We start from the raw sequence: 15,520 nt of genomic DNA, 5'->3' as shown, positions 1-15,520 counted from the left end.
CAGGCTTCCTCATCCCCAAAGGTTCTTTCTCCTGCCTGGCAGTGATGTTTATGTGCTCATGTTGTAGTTTGTGTCCACTTAGAATAGGAAAAAATAAATCAGCCTAGAGTCTAGTGTAAATATTGGAATTTGATAACATCAAACTGGAAAGAAAATATCTTAGAACTTCTGAAAAGGTCAGTAAAAAGAATTAAAAGCTATGTATACTGTCAAGTTTCTAGAAACCCATCCCGAATCAAATTTTTATTACTGTTGTTGTTGTTATCATCTGCCTACACTTATGAGCTTGAGACACCTTCCCTAATGAAGGCTCTATAAGTTACAGTGAATCCCTAAAAGGCCATGCAACAAACATCCCTTCATAACAGAAAGCTCTCTCTGCTTCAGCAGATGGCCCTCTTTCCAAGCAGTCTTTGTTAACAACAGTTCTAGTACAAAAAGGCAATGTGGGCTGCTTTTTGCTCCCAGTTTCTACCCTTACTAATCACTTCCTTTCTTCCCAAGAGGCCACTTGTAAACCAGGACTGGGATAGAACAAGAAGAGAAGGTCTGGAAAAGAATGGCCTGGATCCCAAATCCTTTTAGTTCTGTATTGTTAGAGGTTCCGTGGTTTTCTGCTGGTTAATTTTGTAAATCGATTTGGACCTTACATATTGTTCTTAATTATTAACAGGCTTTAATCTGTTAAATGTACTGCAGTCAACAATACCCAAAAAAATTGCTTCATGAACAGAGGGAGAGCATGGGAATCAGAACATAATACATTCTCCTACCTTTCTGCAAAGCACCTGGAACATTATTGTATAATTCTGGGCTATGCACATCAAGCAAGATATAAGCTGAACTGAGGACTCAGCTGAGGGCAGCTGACATTATTGGAGAGTCAGGGAAAGGGTGGGATAAGAAGTGAGGAAAGTCTGGTACGGGAAAGAAGATTTAAAGGGAAACATTCATCCTCACTCCTGTGGCATAATAAAGGCCCATTAACTCTACAAATGACAATCTAGGGAAGCTACCAAAGGTTAGAAGAGGTGAGGAGTTGTATTCACTTACAATAGGTCTTGCACGGTGGCTCATGCTTGTAATCCCAGCACTTTGGGAGGCCGAGGCTGGTGGATCACCTGAGGTCAGGAGTTCAAGACCAGCCTGGCCAACATGGTAAAACCCCGTCTCTACTAAAAATACAAAAATTAGCTGGGCATGGTGGTGCATGCCTGTAATCCCAGCTACTCAGGAGGCTGAGGCACGAGAATTGCTTGAACCTGGGAGGCAGAGGTTGCAGTGAGCCGAGATTGCGCCACTGCACTCCAGCCTGGGATACAGAGCAAAATTGTCTCAAAATAAATAAATAAATATTCACTTACAATAAAGAGAAGCACTATCTTATATCCAGTAGCCAGTCAACAGTCAATCTGTTATTCCTGGAGGTGGGATAAACTAAAGAAAGCATGGCCAAAGCAAATCAGGGCTACTGGGAGATATCCCTGAACACCCTGGGACCATCTGAGATAATCACACTGGCCTGGACTCTGTGGCTTATCCAGTGAGACAGCTCCTACTGATAAGGACACCTAGCTTTTCAATGACTTATCACTCTTGTTCATTACAGGAAATTTATCTATACAGCTGCATCTTGTATGTCCCAATTGTGTTTCCATTGGGGGTACCCCAGTCTTTTAAGGTAAAGAAAGACACAGAAATGGTCCTAAAAAGGATACAGCTGTCTTCCAACTTCAGGCTTTATTGGCAAACTCCTTTTCAAAAATAAAACAAAAAAAAAAAAAAAAGGAGAGCATAATAATCACTTGCCATTTGTCAGACAGCCCCAAAAGAAGCAGCTAAACTCTTTCCTCTCCTTCCGCTTATATGGCCCTCCTCCTTTCCCCGACCCTTTGAGCACCTCTTTCACCAACCACCTGTCAAAATAAAGCAAGCCACGGATCTTTCAAAAACTGACACTGGAAAGAAGCCGTTGGATGATTTCTTTCCAGGACCCGTTGAAAGATAAAAGATGAGGCAGACAATTTAAAAGGCGAGACTGTACCCTCTGGATCACAAAGCTGAAAGCAGACAAACCGTGGAAGCCAATGACACAGGAAACGCCCTTTGACCAGAGACAGACACTAGGCATAGCAAAGTTATTTTCAATAAAGAATAAGAAACTGAATTAAGCCATTTCACAACTAATAGTCATAGAATCATTTCATTGTAAAAAAGTGGGAGAGGAGGGAGAATGGAGGGTTATTACGAGCTCCTCCTTTTAGAAACAATGACACTGCTTTCTAGGAAGTTCTGTTCAGATGACAAATGTTTTAGGAAGGGTTTTGTTTGGGGTTTCTTTCCTTTGTTTTATTTTTAAAAGTGAGACACACAGACATGTGGGAAACCCTTTTCCAATCAAAAGGACAGAAGAACCACAAGAAAAGGCACTACCTTCAAGCAACTAATTTGTAGTTTAGGTTTAACCCATTCTCCCACCAGCCAACAGTTTAGCTGTTTCTGGGAATATTGCTGAACTAGGTTTTTAGAAACCAGAGTAGATGTAGGTTCCTGGCCAGAACTAAGAAAGGGTGAATCTGGGAAGTGCTTAGAGGAAAAAAAAAAAAAAAGAAAGAAAGAAAGAAAAAAAAAAAAAAAACCTGAACTCTCAGAACTAATGCCCTGGGTTCAACTTCACATTTCCTTCGCTCCCCCACACACCTCTAAACAGAGGAATTTGGCATGTGCTGATGTTAGACTAGGCTTTAGGCATAAAAGGGGAAAGTTTCCTTCCTTTCAACCTTCTGAAAGAAAGATTATTAAAAAAAACAAAATGTATCATAAAATTGAACTTAAGGAAGTTATTCAACAGAAGCCAAACACACAGGAATGATCATTGCTATATTCCAATATAAAACCAAACACACAAAAACACACATTCGAAACACCAAAAACAATCTAAATATCCATTTGTGGTACATATAATAGATTACAGTACATTAACTTAAGGGAATATTATTCAGCCATTTGCAATTTTTAACTGTATAAAACCACAAAAGCATTTTTATAGTTGTTATACTAAAAACAGCAAATACACCCAGTAATACATACTACAATTTAAGCCATATAAAAACATATGGACGCCAGGCACAGTGGCTCATGCCTGTAATCCCAGCACTTAGGGAGGCCAAGGTGGGCAGATAACTTGAGGTCAGGAGTTGGAGACCAGCCTGGCCAACATGGTGAAACCCTGTCTCTATTAAAAATACAAAAATTAGCCAGGCATGGTAGCGGGTGCCTTTAATCCCAGACACATGGGAGGCTGAGGCGGGAGAATCGCTTGAATGGGGAGGTGGAGGTTGCAGTGAGCCGAGATTGCACCATTTCACTCCAGCCTGGGTGACAGAGCAAGACTCCGTCTCAAAAAAAAAAAAAAAATATATATATATATATATGGATTGGATCGTGATATGTAAAACATATAGAAGTTACTCTTATCACCACTGTATTCTATCATCTCTTCAACTGGAAAACATTTATCCTACCATAAACCATAATCTCTGGAGTTCTAATAACAGTATGACAACTCTTAGTGCCAGGTACAAAGTCCTGAGAGCAGAGTTGATCAGGGCAAGGAGAAAAGTGGGCTGAAGAGAAGATGCTGTCCAGTTCACCCCAATTATTTCACTTCCAAGTTCTAAAGTGGCTTCAGTACACAGGTTCTTGCTTCCTCAGTGTGCAACTTTTTCCAGGTTTCTGGCCACTGGAGGTAGCTGTATTTATTATTGTCATCATGGTGTTGGTAGCTACTTATCAGGAGAACTCTGACTCAGAGACTAAGAGATATGATCTCATACAGAAGAAAGAAGCAGTTACCACTAAAGACAGAAAGAGTTTGATTCTTTAGTCTAAAGACCCAAGACAACTCCATGGACCTAAAAGCCTGACTTTCTCACCTGTTGTTTTGGTTGATCTTCTATTGGAAGATCAGTAGAAGAAATGGTGATGTGAAATTATGTTGACAACACTGATTATTAAGCTGTTTAGTGTCGTTTACATAACAGCCTCCATAAAACATTCTTTCTAGATTGAGCAACAACAAGAAAATACCTTGCCTGAAGAGCTCTTATGTTTCTTTTTATCAGATAAACAAAAAATGCATAACCAGTTAGTGCTCCTGTTTTACCCAGCTACCCGCAAGCCCACAGTTCATTCACTGTAATAGCCTTTCAAAATTATTTACTCCATTTAAAATTCTCCACTCCATCCTCCATCTTTTCTATTTTCTGTTTACATTAAATGGGTTAATCTACATGATGCGTTCAAAATAGGCCCATAGTGAGTGCTCAGTAGCTGTTACCTATTGTTATTAAAATAATAATAATTATCATCATGATTGTAGGAATCCTATTGAATATGATTAAATAATTTTAAGTAGATAGGGCTTATAATACCTTTAAAATTTTTTGGCCAGGCATGGTGGCTCACGCCTGTAATCTCAGCATTGTGGGAGGCCAGGTGGATGTATTACCTGAGGTCGGGAGTTCAAGACCAGCCTGACCAACATGGTGAAACCCTGTCTCTACTAAAAAAATACAAAATTAGCCGGATGTGGTGGTACATGCCTGTAATCCCAGCTACTTGGGAAGCTGAGGCCTGAAAAAAAATTTGAGGCCTGAAAAAAAATTTGAGGCCTGAAAAAAAATTATCAATATTGACTGATTAAAAGAAAACAAATATTAGGAAAAGAAGAGAGATATGAGATGAGAAAGGAGAGCTCAAGTTTACAATAAATTGTCTGAAAAGGAAAACTGGCACAAAGTCAATTGCTTCAGTGGACAGAATTCAATATAACTAAGAAACCTAAGTTATATGGTATTAGAAGAAATCTTCAATACTTTACATTTACTTAGTGTAAAATGCTGTTATTCTTTCTTAATGATCAAAATTTTCCTTCATTTCAAAAGAAAATGACTATCACAACTGAAATACTTTAAAGTACAAATTAATGGTCCCTAGGAAACTGCCTGCAGTTGAGGTTATACTTTCAACAACAGCATATACTACTAAATATACAACATTAGAAAAATTCAAGGTTTGACACAACTCTCTGATCACACATCTGGTAACTGTTGAAAATAGCGATAAATTCCTTTACCATCAATTTTTGCTCAGAAAACTACTTAATACTTGAGGCAATTTATATTTGGCAAATGTAGCATCTAAATCTACATTCCCTAAATGTCATCCCAGGAAGCCACAAAGCATTGGCATAACACTCATGCATGTAACAGAGATTCAAAGACATTTCTGAAATCAATAACTGCACCAAATGCAATCATTTACCTTTATTCTTAATGATCAGCTTGCATTCCCCTCACATTAAAAACACATCTCATTTTTTTTAGTTGTTTTTCCTTTCTGAAAAATATGAGGATACAACAGCTGCTAGGACTTCAAGAAGAAAAACAAATATCCTGTCCTAACAGCTGAATTGCCATTAGTCTCTCGTTAAATTGGTTGATTACAGAAATGCCTTCTATAAATTTGACTTATTGGAGGGAATATAGGCTGAATTATACAGTATTTTTAAAGAAACATGAACTTATCACTTTCAAACACGAAGTGACCACAGGAAGTATTGGCAACTAAAGCAACTTAAAGACCTACTTTAATAAACAGATATTTTTGTAATTAACACAATGGTTTCGATTAAAATGGTTGTTCCTGAGGTGTTTGGGAATAGTCTCTTTCCCTATGTAGGTGTTAAACATTTCCTGATATAATATTTACACCATTTATTTGCTTAACAAACCTTTCATTACAGACCCAGCAGAGAGATAAGCATGCTTATCCCCAGAATCTCATTGTATATCACTTCATTCTTGAGCTTAGAAGCTAACCAAGAAAATCTCAGCACTCCAAGAGAAACACTAAAAGATTACTGGTAAAAATGGCAAATGCTTTGTCTGTTTCTAAACTAAAGCAGAGGCTGGGCGCAGCAGCTCACACCTGTAATCCCGGCACTCTGGGAGGCCAAGGCAGGCAGATCACTGGAGCCCAGAAGCTCAAGACCAGCCTGGGCAACATGGCAAAACCTCGTCTCTACAAAAAATACAAAAATTAGCCAGGTGTGGTGGCACACACCTCTAGTCCCAGCACTTTGGGAAGCTGAGGCAGGCAGATCACTTGAGCCCAGGAGTTCGAGACTGGCCTGGGCGATATGGCAAAACTCCCTCTCTAGAAAAAAATATAAATATTAGCTAGGCATGGTGGTGTGTGCCTGTGATCTCAGCTACTTGGGAGGGTGAGGTGGGAGGATCATCTAAGGCCGGGACGTTGAGGCTGCAGTGAGCTGTGATCACACCACTGCCCTCAAGGCTGGGTGACAGAGTGAGACTTTGTCTCCAAAAAAAAAAAAAAAAAAAAAGCAGAGACAATCACACACCCATAAACTTAAAGCTAAGTTTAGATAGTTAAAGATTGGTTTGCTCTGTCATAAACTCATGCAGCTCAGCCCAAACCCTGAATGCCTCCTAGAAAATGGACCATTAGAACCATTAGAAGAGAAATTAAACACTTCTATTCTTAATCAAAAAACTTATCCTTATAATAATAGTAAGCTGAGGCCGGGCACGGTGGCTCACGCCTGTAATCCCAGCACTTTGGGAGGCCAAGGCGGGCAGATCACCTGAGTTCAGGAGTTCGAGACCAGCCTGGGCGACATGGTGAATCCCTGTCTCTACTAAAAATCCAAAACTCAGCTGGGCATGGTGGTGGCTCACCCCTGTAATCCCAGCTACTTGGGAGGCTGAGGCAGGAGAATCACTTGAACCCCGGAAGCAGAAGTTGCCGTGAGCCGAGATTGCCCCATTGCACTCCAGCCTGGGCGACAGAGAGAGACTTGGTCTCAAACGAACAAAATATAGTAAGCCTATAGTATTTAAAATAGGGCATATACCATAATCTTCATATTTAAATTCATATTTAAAGTAGGGCCCACCTTAGTCTTCATATTTAAGCAAACTCGCCCCTTGCCTACAAACTTGCTCCCAATTTACAACAAGGCAGTCGGTTCGCTGCATTAAATAGAGAGGTTGGGGCTTCAGCCTTTGTCATGGCTATGCAGTGTGCCCTTCAGAAGAGGGGTCCACATTAGAAAATGGCTGAAAACACTTGCTTGTAACCCAAAAACACTGAGTTGTCACAGCTACTCACGTATCTCTAGGTAAAATTGTCAGGCATCCAAGCTAGTGTCTCTATACATACCCTAGCTTCAGGGTTCCTCACTAGGACTTTGAATTTCTGAACAAACTAAGACATAGGGATCTATCAGTCAGGTGCCATGGCTCACGCCTGTAATCCCAGCACTTTGGGAGGTTGAAATGGGTGGATCACTTGAGGTCAGGAGTTCGAGACCAGCCTGGCCAATGTGGTAAAACCCCTCCTCTACTAAAAATACAAAATTAGCCAGGTGTGGTAGCATTCACCTGTAATCCCAGTTACTCGGGAGGCTGAGGCAGGAGAATCACTTGAACCTGGGAGGTGGAAGTTGCAGTGAGACAAGATTGTGCCACCACACTTTAGCCTAGGTGACAGAGTGAGACTCTGTCTCAGAGAAAAGAAAAAAATAAATAAATAAAAAGAAATAGGGACCTATCTCACAGTGTTCATCTAAAATTCTGAAAAAACAATCTTTCTTGAAATACAGAAGACCTCTGTTCTCAGAGCAGCAACATGTGGCAAGGAAGGTTCCTTCCCATCCTGTTATGATAACTGCTAGGACTTATCACTCAGGCTGCATTTGCTTACAATCCTAAACTCCCTGGCCAGCCTCTGCACTTGCTCCCTGCACAGCCAGGACCCCCCTCTCCTTGAGACAACCTGCACACGCAGTCACCATTGATAAAGGCTTGGAGAGGGAAGGAATCTTGTTACCAACTGACAGGTGCATTCCATCCACATTTTGCTAAACCAGAGTTTTACTATTGCAGGGCCAGAGGGCTTCATCTTGAGTCACTCACCAATCAAATGACAGTATTTCTGTGGTCTCTATGAAAATGAGAGTGGACTCAGACCTTTCATAAAAGCTAAAGGCTTTAGCACTAATTGTCTGGCTCCTCTGCAGACCACCTAGAGAACAGAAAACAACAGTGCAAAGTGACACAAGCGTTAACTTTGCATTTCCCAGTGCCCCTGTAAACCCAATCCTTAAAATGATGGCCACAGTATTGTAAACAAATGTGAATCTGAAAGAGCCAGTCCTTCAAGGTGGATCCCAAGTGGTTAACTGGGCCTAAGTTTAAAATAGAACCAAGAGGTCATTTGCTAACGAAAGGTGACACACTTCCTCTGAGTTTCCTGAAAACACCCACCTCTGTTTAGCTTTGGGACTTTCAGAACTCCCCTGAGGCAACCAGTCAGAGCTCACCTGTACCAACCAATCAGGGCTCACTTGTATCAACCAATCAGGGCTCAGTTGAGTCAACCAATTGGAATTAAGCAAATTTCAGTCTTTCATTTGCATAACACTAGCTTAGGAACCTGGGTGTGAACTTTCGTTCTAAAACCAGAATCCAGCCAGGCACAGTGGCTCATGCCTGTAATCCCAACACTTTGGGAGCCCACGGTGGGCAGATCGCTTGAGGCCAGGAGTCTGAGTCCAGCCTGGCCAACATGGCAAAACCCCATCTCTACAAAAATTAGCCAGGAGTGGTGGTGTGCACCTGTAGTTCCAGCAACTTGGGAGGCTGAATTGGGAGAATTGTTCGAACCTGGGAGGCAGAGGCTGCAGTGAGCTGAGATCACACCACTGTACTCCAGCCTGGGCAACAGAGCAAGACTCTGTCCCAAAACAAAAACAACCAGAAACCAGAAGCCTCTCTTTGGTCTCTGGAATGTGCACTTTTGTTTTACACTGAAGGATGTGTCTCCCCAGTTTACAAACTGTTCACTGGAATGAAATCTTTTTCCTCCAAATTCCTTTCCAGAGAACTTTTGTTCACAATATGCAACCAGAGAAAGTGTTCCATGTAAGCCAGGATAACTCAGGCCTATCTTCCCTGCACCACTGCACAAGTGCTCTAGGACTCATCTCAGGATCCACTGCCAGAAACACAAACCCTGGCCATTCACTGGAGGCAGGAGCTTGTGATGATGTAAAAAGCACTACTCCTAGAAAATGAGAAGGCCTTATAGGCCCATAATGTTCAAGAAAACTATGCTTTGCCCTGATTGCCATTCCCTTACCCCACACCCAAGACCAAGGGCTTCTCCTTGGAAGTAGTTATCACAACTGTAACTAATTGCCAATTTGCAGAATTATTGAATGACTCAATGTCTGTCTCACCATTTAGACTGTGAGCTCCATGAGGGTGAGACCTGGCTTGTATCCTTTTTATTCACTGTTCTGTCATCAGTGCCTAGTAATTAATAGGCACTTGCTAAATATCTGCTGAATGAATGAATCCAGCCTAGGCATCCCCTTTCTACAGATGGCAGTTCATATGTATAATCTCATATTCAGAAGTCCTAAAGAGTCAACTATGCCCCCTGAAAGCTTTTTGCCTAAGAGCAATCTATTTGCAAGGAGTACTCATTCATGTATTCATTCAACAAACATTTTTGAGTATTAGCCAATGTGGTAGACATTGAGTATAGGGCAGTGAATAAAAGAGGCAAAGCCCCTGCCCACAGGTCAGGTGGTGATAACTAAGAAGAAAGCAGAGAGGAAGGAGGACGAAGTATATGAATATATGTGTGTGTCTGCAGGGGGTGGGGGCATGGGGGTATCCTATTTTATTTTTTTTGGGGGGGGAGTATCCTACTTTATACAGAGACCAGGAAAAGCTTCTCTATTAAGGTGACAGGTAATCAAAGGCCCAAAACATGTGAGGGAGTGAACCATGCTGCTATCTGGCAGCAGGGTGTTCAAGGCATTGAAAATAAGAAGTGCAAAGGCCCCTAAACGTGCCTGGTGTGCTTGAAGGAAAACAGAGAGACCAACATGGCTAGAATGGGATGGGGCCTTAGATAAAGATAAAGCCTGAGAAGAGAAGACCTCGTGGGCTGGCACAGGAGAAGGCAGATGTGCTCATAAGCCTCGATTTTCACTCTGGTTGGCATGGGGAACCATTGGAGCATTTTGAGCAAAGCAGTGATATGATCTGATTTAAGTTTAAGAGAATACCATCACACTGACTGCTATGCTGAGAACACAGGCTGGCGAGAGCCAGAGCCAGAGAGCTAGAGCAGGGGAGCTGATATGGGCGACTGCAATAATCCAGGCAAGAGGTAATGAGGGGTGAGACCAGGATAGTAGTCACTGAGATGGTAAGATGACAAATTTTACATATATCTTGAAAGCAAAGCCCAAAGGTAGAGATTATGAAACATTAGCTAAGCTGAAACATATCCCATCCAATCACCTAAATCTTCATTCAGATTACAAGAAAACTGATGCAGTCCCTTATTTTGGAAGGTTGTTATTTCATCATTTGCTCTCCAACCTAAAGAATACAAGAACATCTTCTAAGACTGCCTCACTGCTTAATAATCCATTGACCTCCTACCAGAAGAGCCTCCCAGAATGTGTCCAGGCCCATCAGATCTGAGAGGGCAGAAAGAAAAGCTAGTTCCAAACCGGGGGTAAACAACAAGGCAGAACATTAACCAACCAGCCAGCTGAGGGCATTTAATTCAAATTCAGTTTAAAGTAAACTCATTTCACTACTCTCCTTTAAAAAACAATATCCCCATAAACACAAAGAACTAATCCTTACCATAGCCTCCAACATTCTGGTGACGTGTGATGTTTAAGGACCATTTCTAAAGTACACTGGTAAAAGGTTGTCTTATTTTACTTTTTAAAATCTTAACATGGGGAAATCGTCTATAATTAAGGCAATTTTAACAATAGTAGATAATAATTTGACTATAAATTGTAAGGAATGTAATGACTGCTTATTCTGGCACCAAAAAAACAAGACTTTCTGTGAAGTCACTGCCAAGAAAAATGATACTCCCACTCAGACTGGACCATTGCAAGTAGTAACTGCTAACCACATGCTTTACACTGCAGTTTGCAAGGACACAGTGCTTTGTTTTCATCTCTGACCAAACACTAGACTGAAAACTCAATGGAGACAAACATGTGGTGAAATAGAAACAATAACTGAAGGAAAAAAAATATTCTGGTGGCTTAATGCTTGCTGGGATGACTACGTCAAGGGTTTGGTGAACTAAGGAAACATCTACAATCCAAAAGAAACAACTTCCAGCCTGCTCTGGTAGGTAGAAGGTGAACAGAAGAAAGAAGACAGGCTTTAAGAGGCCTGCAAAAGCCAAACTGACAAAGTGGCTTTGTGAAGAAAGAACTAGCATGAAAAGAATGGCTGTGATGAAGCAGAGATCAAGCCCTGACCCAAGCCTCCAGGAGAAGACAGAAGTGAGCACCTAGTAGAAAGGCTGATGCAACAAAAAGGGGCAAAGGTAGCCTCTTCTAAAAGCACCTCTGAGTCCAGGTACAGTGGCTCATGCCTGTAATCCCAGCACTTTGGGAGGCCGAGGCAGGCAGATCACCTGAGGTCAGGGGTTCAAGACCAGCCTGGCTAACATGGTGAAACCTGTCTCTACCAAAATCAGCCGAGCATGGTGGCAGGTGCCTGTAGTCCCAGCTACACAGGAGGCTGGGGCATGAGAATCACTTGAACCCAGGAGGCAGAGGTTGCAGTGAGCCGAGATTATGCCATTGCACTCCAGCCTGGGCAACAAGAGCGAAACTATGTCCCAAAAGGAGGGAGGGAGAAAGAAAGAGAGAAAGAAGGAGAGAAAGAAAGAAAAGAAGGAAGGAAGGAAGGAAGGAAGGAAGGAAGGAAGGAAGGAAGGAAGGAAGGAAGGAAGGAAGGAAGGAAGGAAGGAAGGAAGGAAGGAGAAAAGAAAAGAAAGAGCACCTCTGCAGGCACAGCCAAGTTACTGCTAATGTCTGAATGTCTGGAACAGACAGCATAAGAAGTAGCAATCATTTGTCTACCGGGATTAAAATAAACCACATGAAATACTAAGCGCCCACCTCCAAGCAAGCCAAGAAAGAGCACCACACTCTAGGTTAAGGGTTAAGAAAACACGTTTTTCTTTTCCTTTCCTTACTTAGGCATCTAGTACTGAATGTATGCAAAAGTTACCAAAAAAAATGAGATAGCTTAAAATAATTAGATTTATAAAGAGTTATCTTAGCCTGTTTGGGCTGCTAAAACAAAATACCAAAGACTGGGTGGCTTCTAAACAACAGAAATGTATTGCTTGCAGTTCTAGAGGCCAGGAAGTCCAAGATCAAGATGCTAGATTGGGTTCTGGTAAGGGTATGCTTCCTCACAGAGGGCCATCTTCTCACCATAATTTCATGTGGCACAAGTGTCAAGGGTTTTCTCTGGGGCCTCTACATTCATGAGGGTTTACTTCCCAAAGGCTCCACCTCCTAATACCATCACCTTGAGGGTTAGGATTTCAACATATGAATTTTGGAAGAATATAGTAAGACCATAGCAGATATGAATAAAAATATCTCATCCTGGAATGAGTACAGAAGTAAAAAGTCATGCTTAAGGTTCTTGAGCACCTACCACCATGCCATGCAGTGTGATAAGAACCGGGGATACATGGTCTCTCAGATCTGGCATGACAGGACACATAGAGCTGCACTTTTTTTTTTTTTTGACAGAGTCTCACTGTCGCCCAGGCTGGGGTGCAGTGGTGTGATCTCGTCTTGCTGCAATCTCTGCCTCCCGGGTTCAAGCAATCCTTGTGCCTCAGCCTCCCGAGTAGCTGGGAGTACAGGTGCACACCACCACACCCAGCTAATTTTTGTATTTTTAGTAGAGATGGGGTTTCACCATGTTGGCCAGGCTGGTCTTGAACTCCTGGCCTCAAGTGATCTGCCTGCCTTGACCTCCCAAAGTGATGGGATTACAGGCGAGAGCCCCACACCCAGCCGAGCTTTGCTTTTTTTTAAGGTTCAAACAGCTACACAGTCAGAGACTATCCTTAACTTCTAGTGTTTCTTATGATTATACATTTACCTAGTTTGGTAAGTGTTTACAAGGGAAATCAATATTCAAATGTGTCACCCTTAACTAGGAACCAACTGTTGTTGACTTCATGTCAAAATGTCAGTTTCCTAAACCACATGTCAAAATGTCAGTTTCCTAAACCACAGCAGGTATGTCAAAATGTCAGTTTCCTAAACCACAGCATGTCAAAATGTCAGTTTCCTAAACCACAGCAGGTAGTACAGTACCAGGAACTAAGTCAAACTTGGATGTTCTAGAGGGCTTTCAAAAGAAGGTGCAGAGGGGCTGGGCGTGGTGGCTCATACCTGTCCCAGCACTTTGGGATGCTGAGGAGGGATCACTTTAGGCCAGGAGTTCGAGACCAGCCTGGTCAACATGGTGAAAGCCCATCTCTACTAAAAATATAAAAATTAGCCAGACGTGGTGGTGCACGCCTATAATCACAGCTACTTGTAAGGCTGAGGCAGGATAATCTCTTGAACCTGGGTGGCAGAGGTTGCAGGGAGCAGAGATCATGCCACTGCATTCCAGCCTGGACAAAAGAGTAAGACCCTGTCTCAAAAAAAAAAAAAAAAAGAAAAAAAGAAAAGAAAAAAGAAGGTGCAGAGGAACAAAATCATAAACCACAAGCTCTGAGGTGAAAAAGCCACTGAATTAATAATATATATCATTAACATATTTTTTAAAATAAAAAGACAAAGTGATATGTAGAATGACTCCTTGTTGATCCAGCACTGTTGGGAAACTGGGTGCTCTAAATAGGTAAATGTGTAAGTTAACTAAATTTCCCCTTTTTTAAAGGGTGGTTTTCATATTTTGAATATTTCTAATAGAACTTTTTTTTTTTTTTTTTTTTTGAGACAGAGTTTCAAGCTTGTTGCCCAAGCTGGAGTACAATGGCTCGATGTCGGCTCACTGCAACTTCCGCCTCCCAGGTTCAAGTGATTCTCCTGACTCAGCCTCCCGAGTAGCTGGGATCACAAGCATGTGCCACCACGCCTGGCTTATTTTGATATTTTTAGTAGAGACAGGGTTTCTCCATGTTGGTCAGGCTGGTCTCGAACTCCCAACCTCAGGTGATCTGCCCACCTCGGCCTCCCAAAGTGCTGGGATTACAGGCGTGAGCCATCGCACCCAGTAATGGAACTCTTTCTAAAATGTACTTTCTGAACTTTTAAATCAGAATAAGCCAAACACCATTATTTAATACTATAATGAAATATACTACTGCCCTCGATAGTTATGGTTACAAAGGTGGCTTTGAGCATTCGCCCATTCTAGGAGATCTCAAACTGCCAAGACCAGCAAGTTCTGGGTCTCCCGTTCAGCTTCTGGTCACCCTCCAACTGTCCTCTCTCACTTCTTCCAGATGTCAAGTCTTACCTGCCTCCAACACAATCCCTTCCTGTGATTCCCATCGGCCCCCAACCAGTACCATTTGCTACTTCTAATCTGCCATAGACTGGGAAACTGGATAACTGAAGCATTTTATCTTCTCACGTATAAACCCTATCTACCTAATTTGAATGCAAGCTCCTCAAAAGCTTGATTCCTGCTTGACACCTCTTGGAATCCCCTGCACCCAGCATACTGCTCTGGATACAGAAGTCATTCAATAATTGCTGATAATAAATTTCTGAAGGCCTTTTCTCCACATAGAATGCATGGGCTTTATGACAGCTGTTTCCATCATTTGGCTTTTCTGCTTACTTCCACATTCCCAGCTGTGTTCTGGACAGTTACACCAGCTAGAAGCCTAGGGATTTACTGTACTTCTATTTCTTGATAAGATACTTGAAGAGAATGAACACATGGCAAAGAGGACATTAAAGTAAGGGATGAAGAGATTTTTTAAATTTTACCAATAAAGAAAAAGGGAAGAAGTATCACCTAGCATGTTGACACTTAATCAATAAATGACAGCAAGGCTGGATTCCTTTCTAATTCTTTCCAAAACATTCTCATTGTCCTTGTCTTATGTCTCTACCTGCAGCAAAGCATCACCCTGTTGTGGTTCACACTTATATCTTGATTGAAAATATTTTCCTCCATGTTTGACACACCTTTCTCTTAAATCCAAGTTAGCCAAAATTAAAACAACCATGCACTGAGTCTAAACTAAAGGCTTTATCTCAAACAACACTTCGTGATAAATCTCATTGGAAAATTTAGAATGATAGAATCTCAGAGATGGAAGGGAACTAGGCCGGGCATGGTGGCTCACGCCTGTAATCCCAGCACTTTAGGAGGCCGAGGGGCAGATCATGAGGTCAGGAGTTGAAGACCAGCCTGGCCAACATGGTGAAACCCTGTCTCTACTGAAAATATAAAAAATTAGCCAGGAGTAGTAGCGGTGCACGCCTGTAATCCCAGCTACTCGGGAGGCTGAGGCAGGAGAATCACTTGAACTCAGGAGGCGGAGGTTGCAGTGAGTGGAGATCATGCCATTTCACCCAGCCTTGGCGATAGAGCAA

The 15,520-nt window shown here is 42.0% G+C and overlaps 1 protein-coding gene across 2 annotated transcripts in view; it reads right to left on the bottom strand.

The window, feature by feature from the left end:
- The window catches only part of GPC4 (glypican 4), a 124,207-nt gene that overhangs the window by 98,991 nt on the left and 9,696 nt on the right, over window positions 1-15,520 (bottom strand). The gene's annotated exons all lie outside the window — the stretch shown is intronic.

Source organism: Papio anubis, chromosome X (assembly GCF_008728515.1).
Source record: "Papio anubis isolate 15944 chromosome X, Panubis1.0, whole genome shotgun sequence".
In the NCBI taxonomy this organism is placed as follows: Eukaryota; Metazoa; Chordata; class Mammalia; order Primates; family Cercopithecidae; genus Papio; species Papio anubis.
Note: the sequence above shows the minus strand (reverse complement) of the source record. Positions and strands in the feature narration are given on the sequence as shown.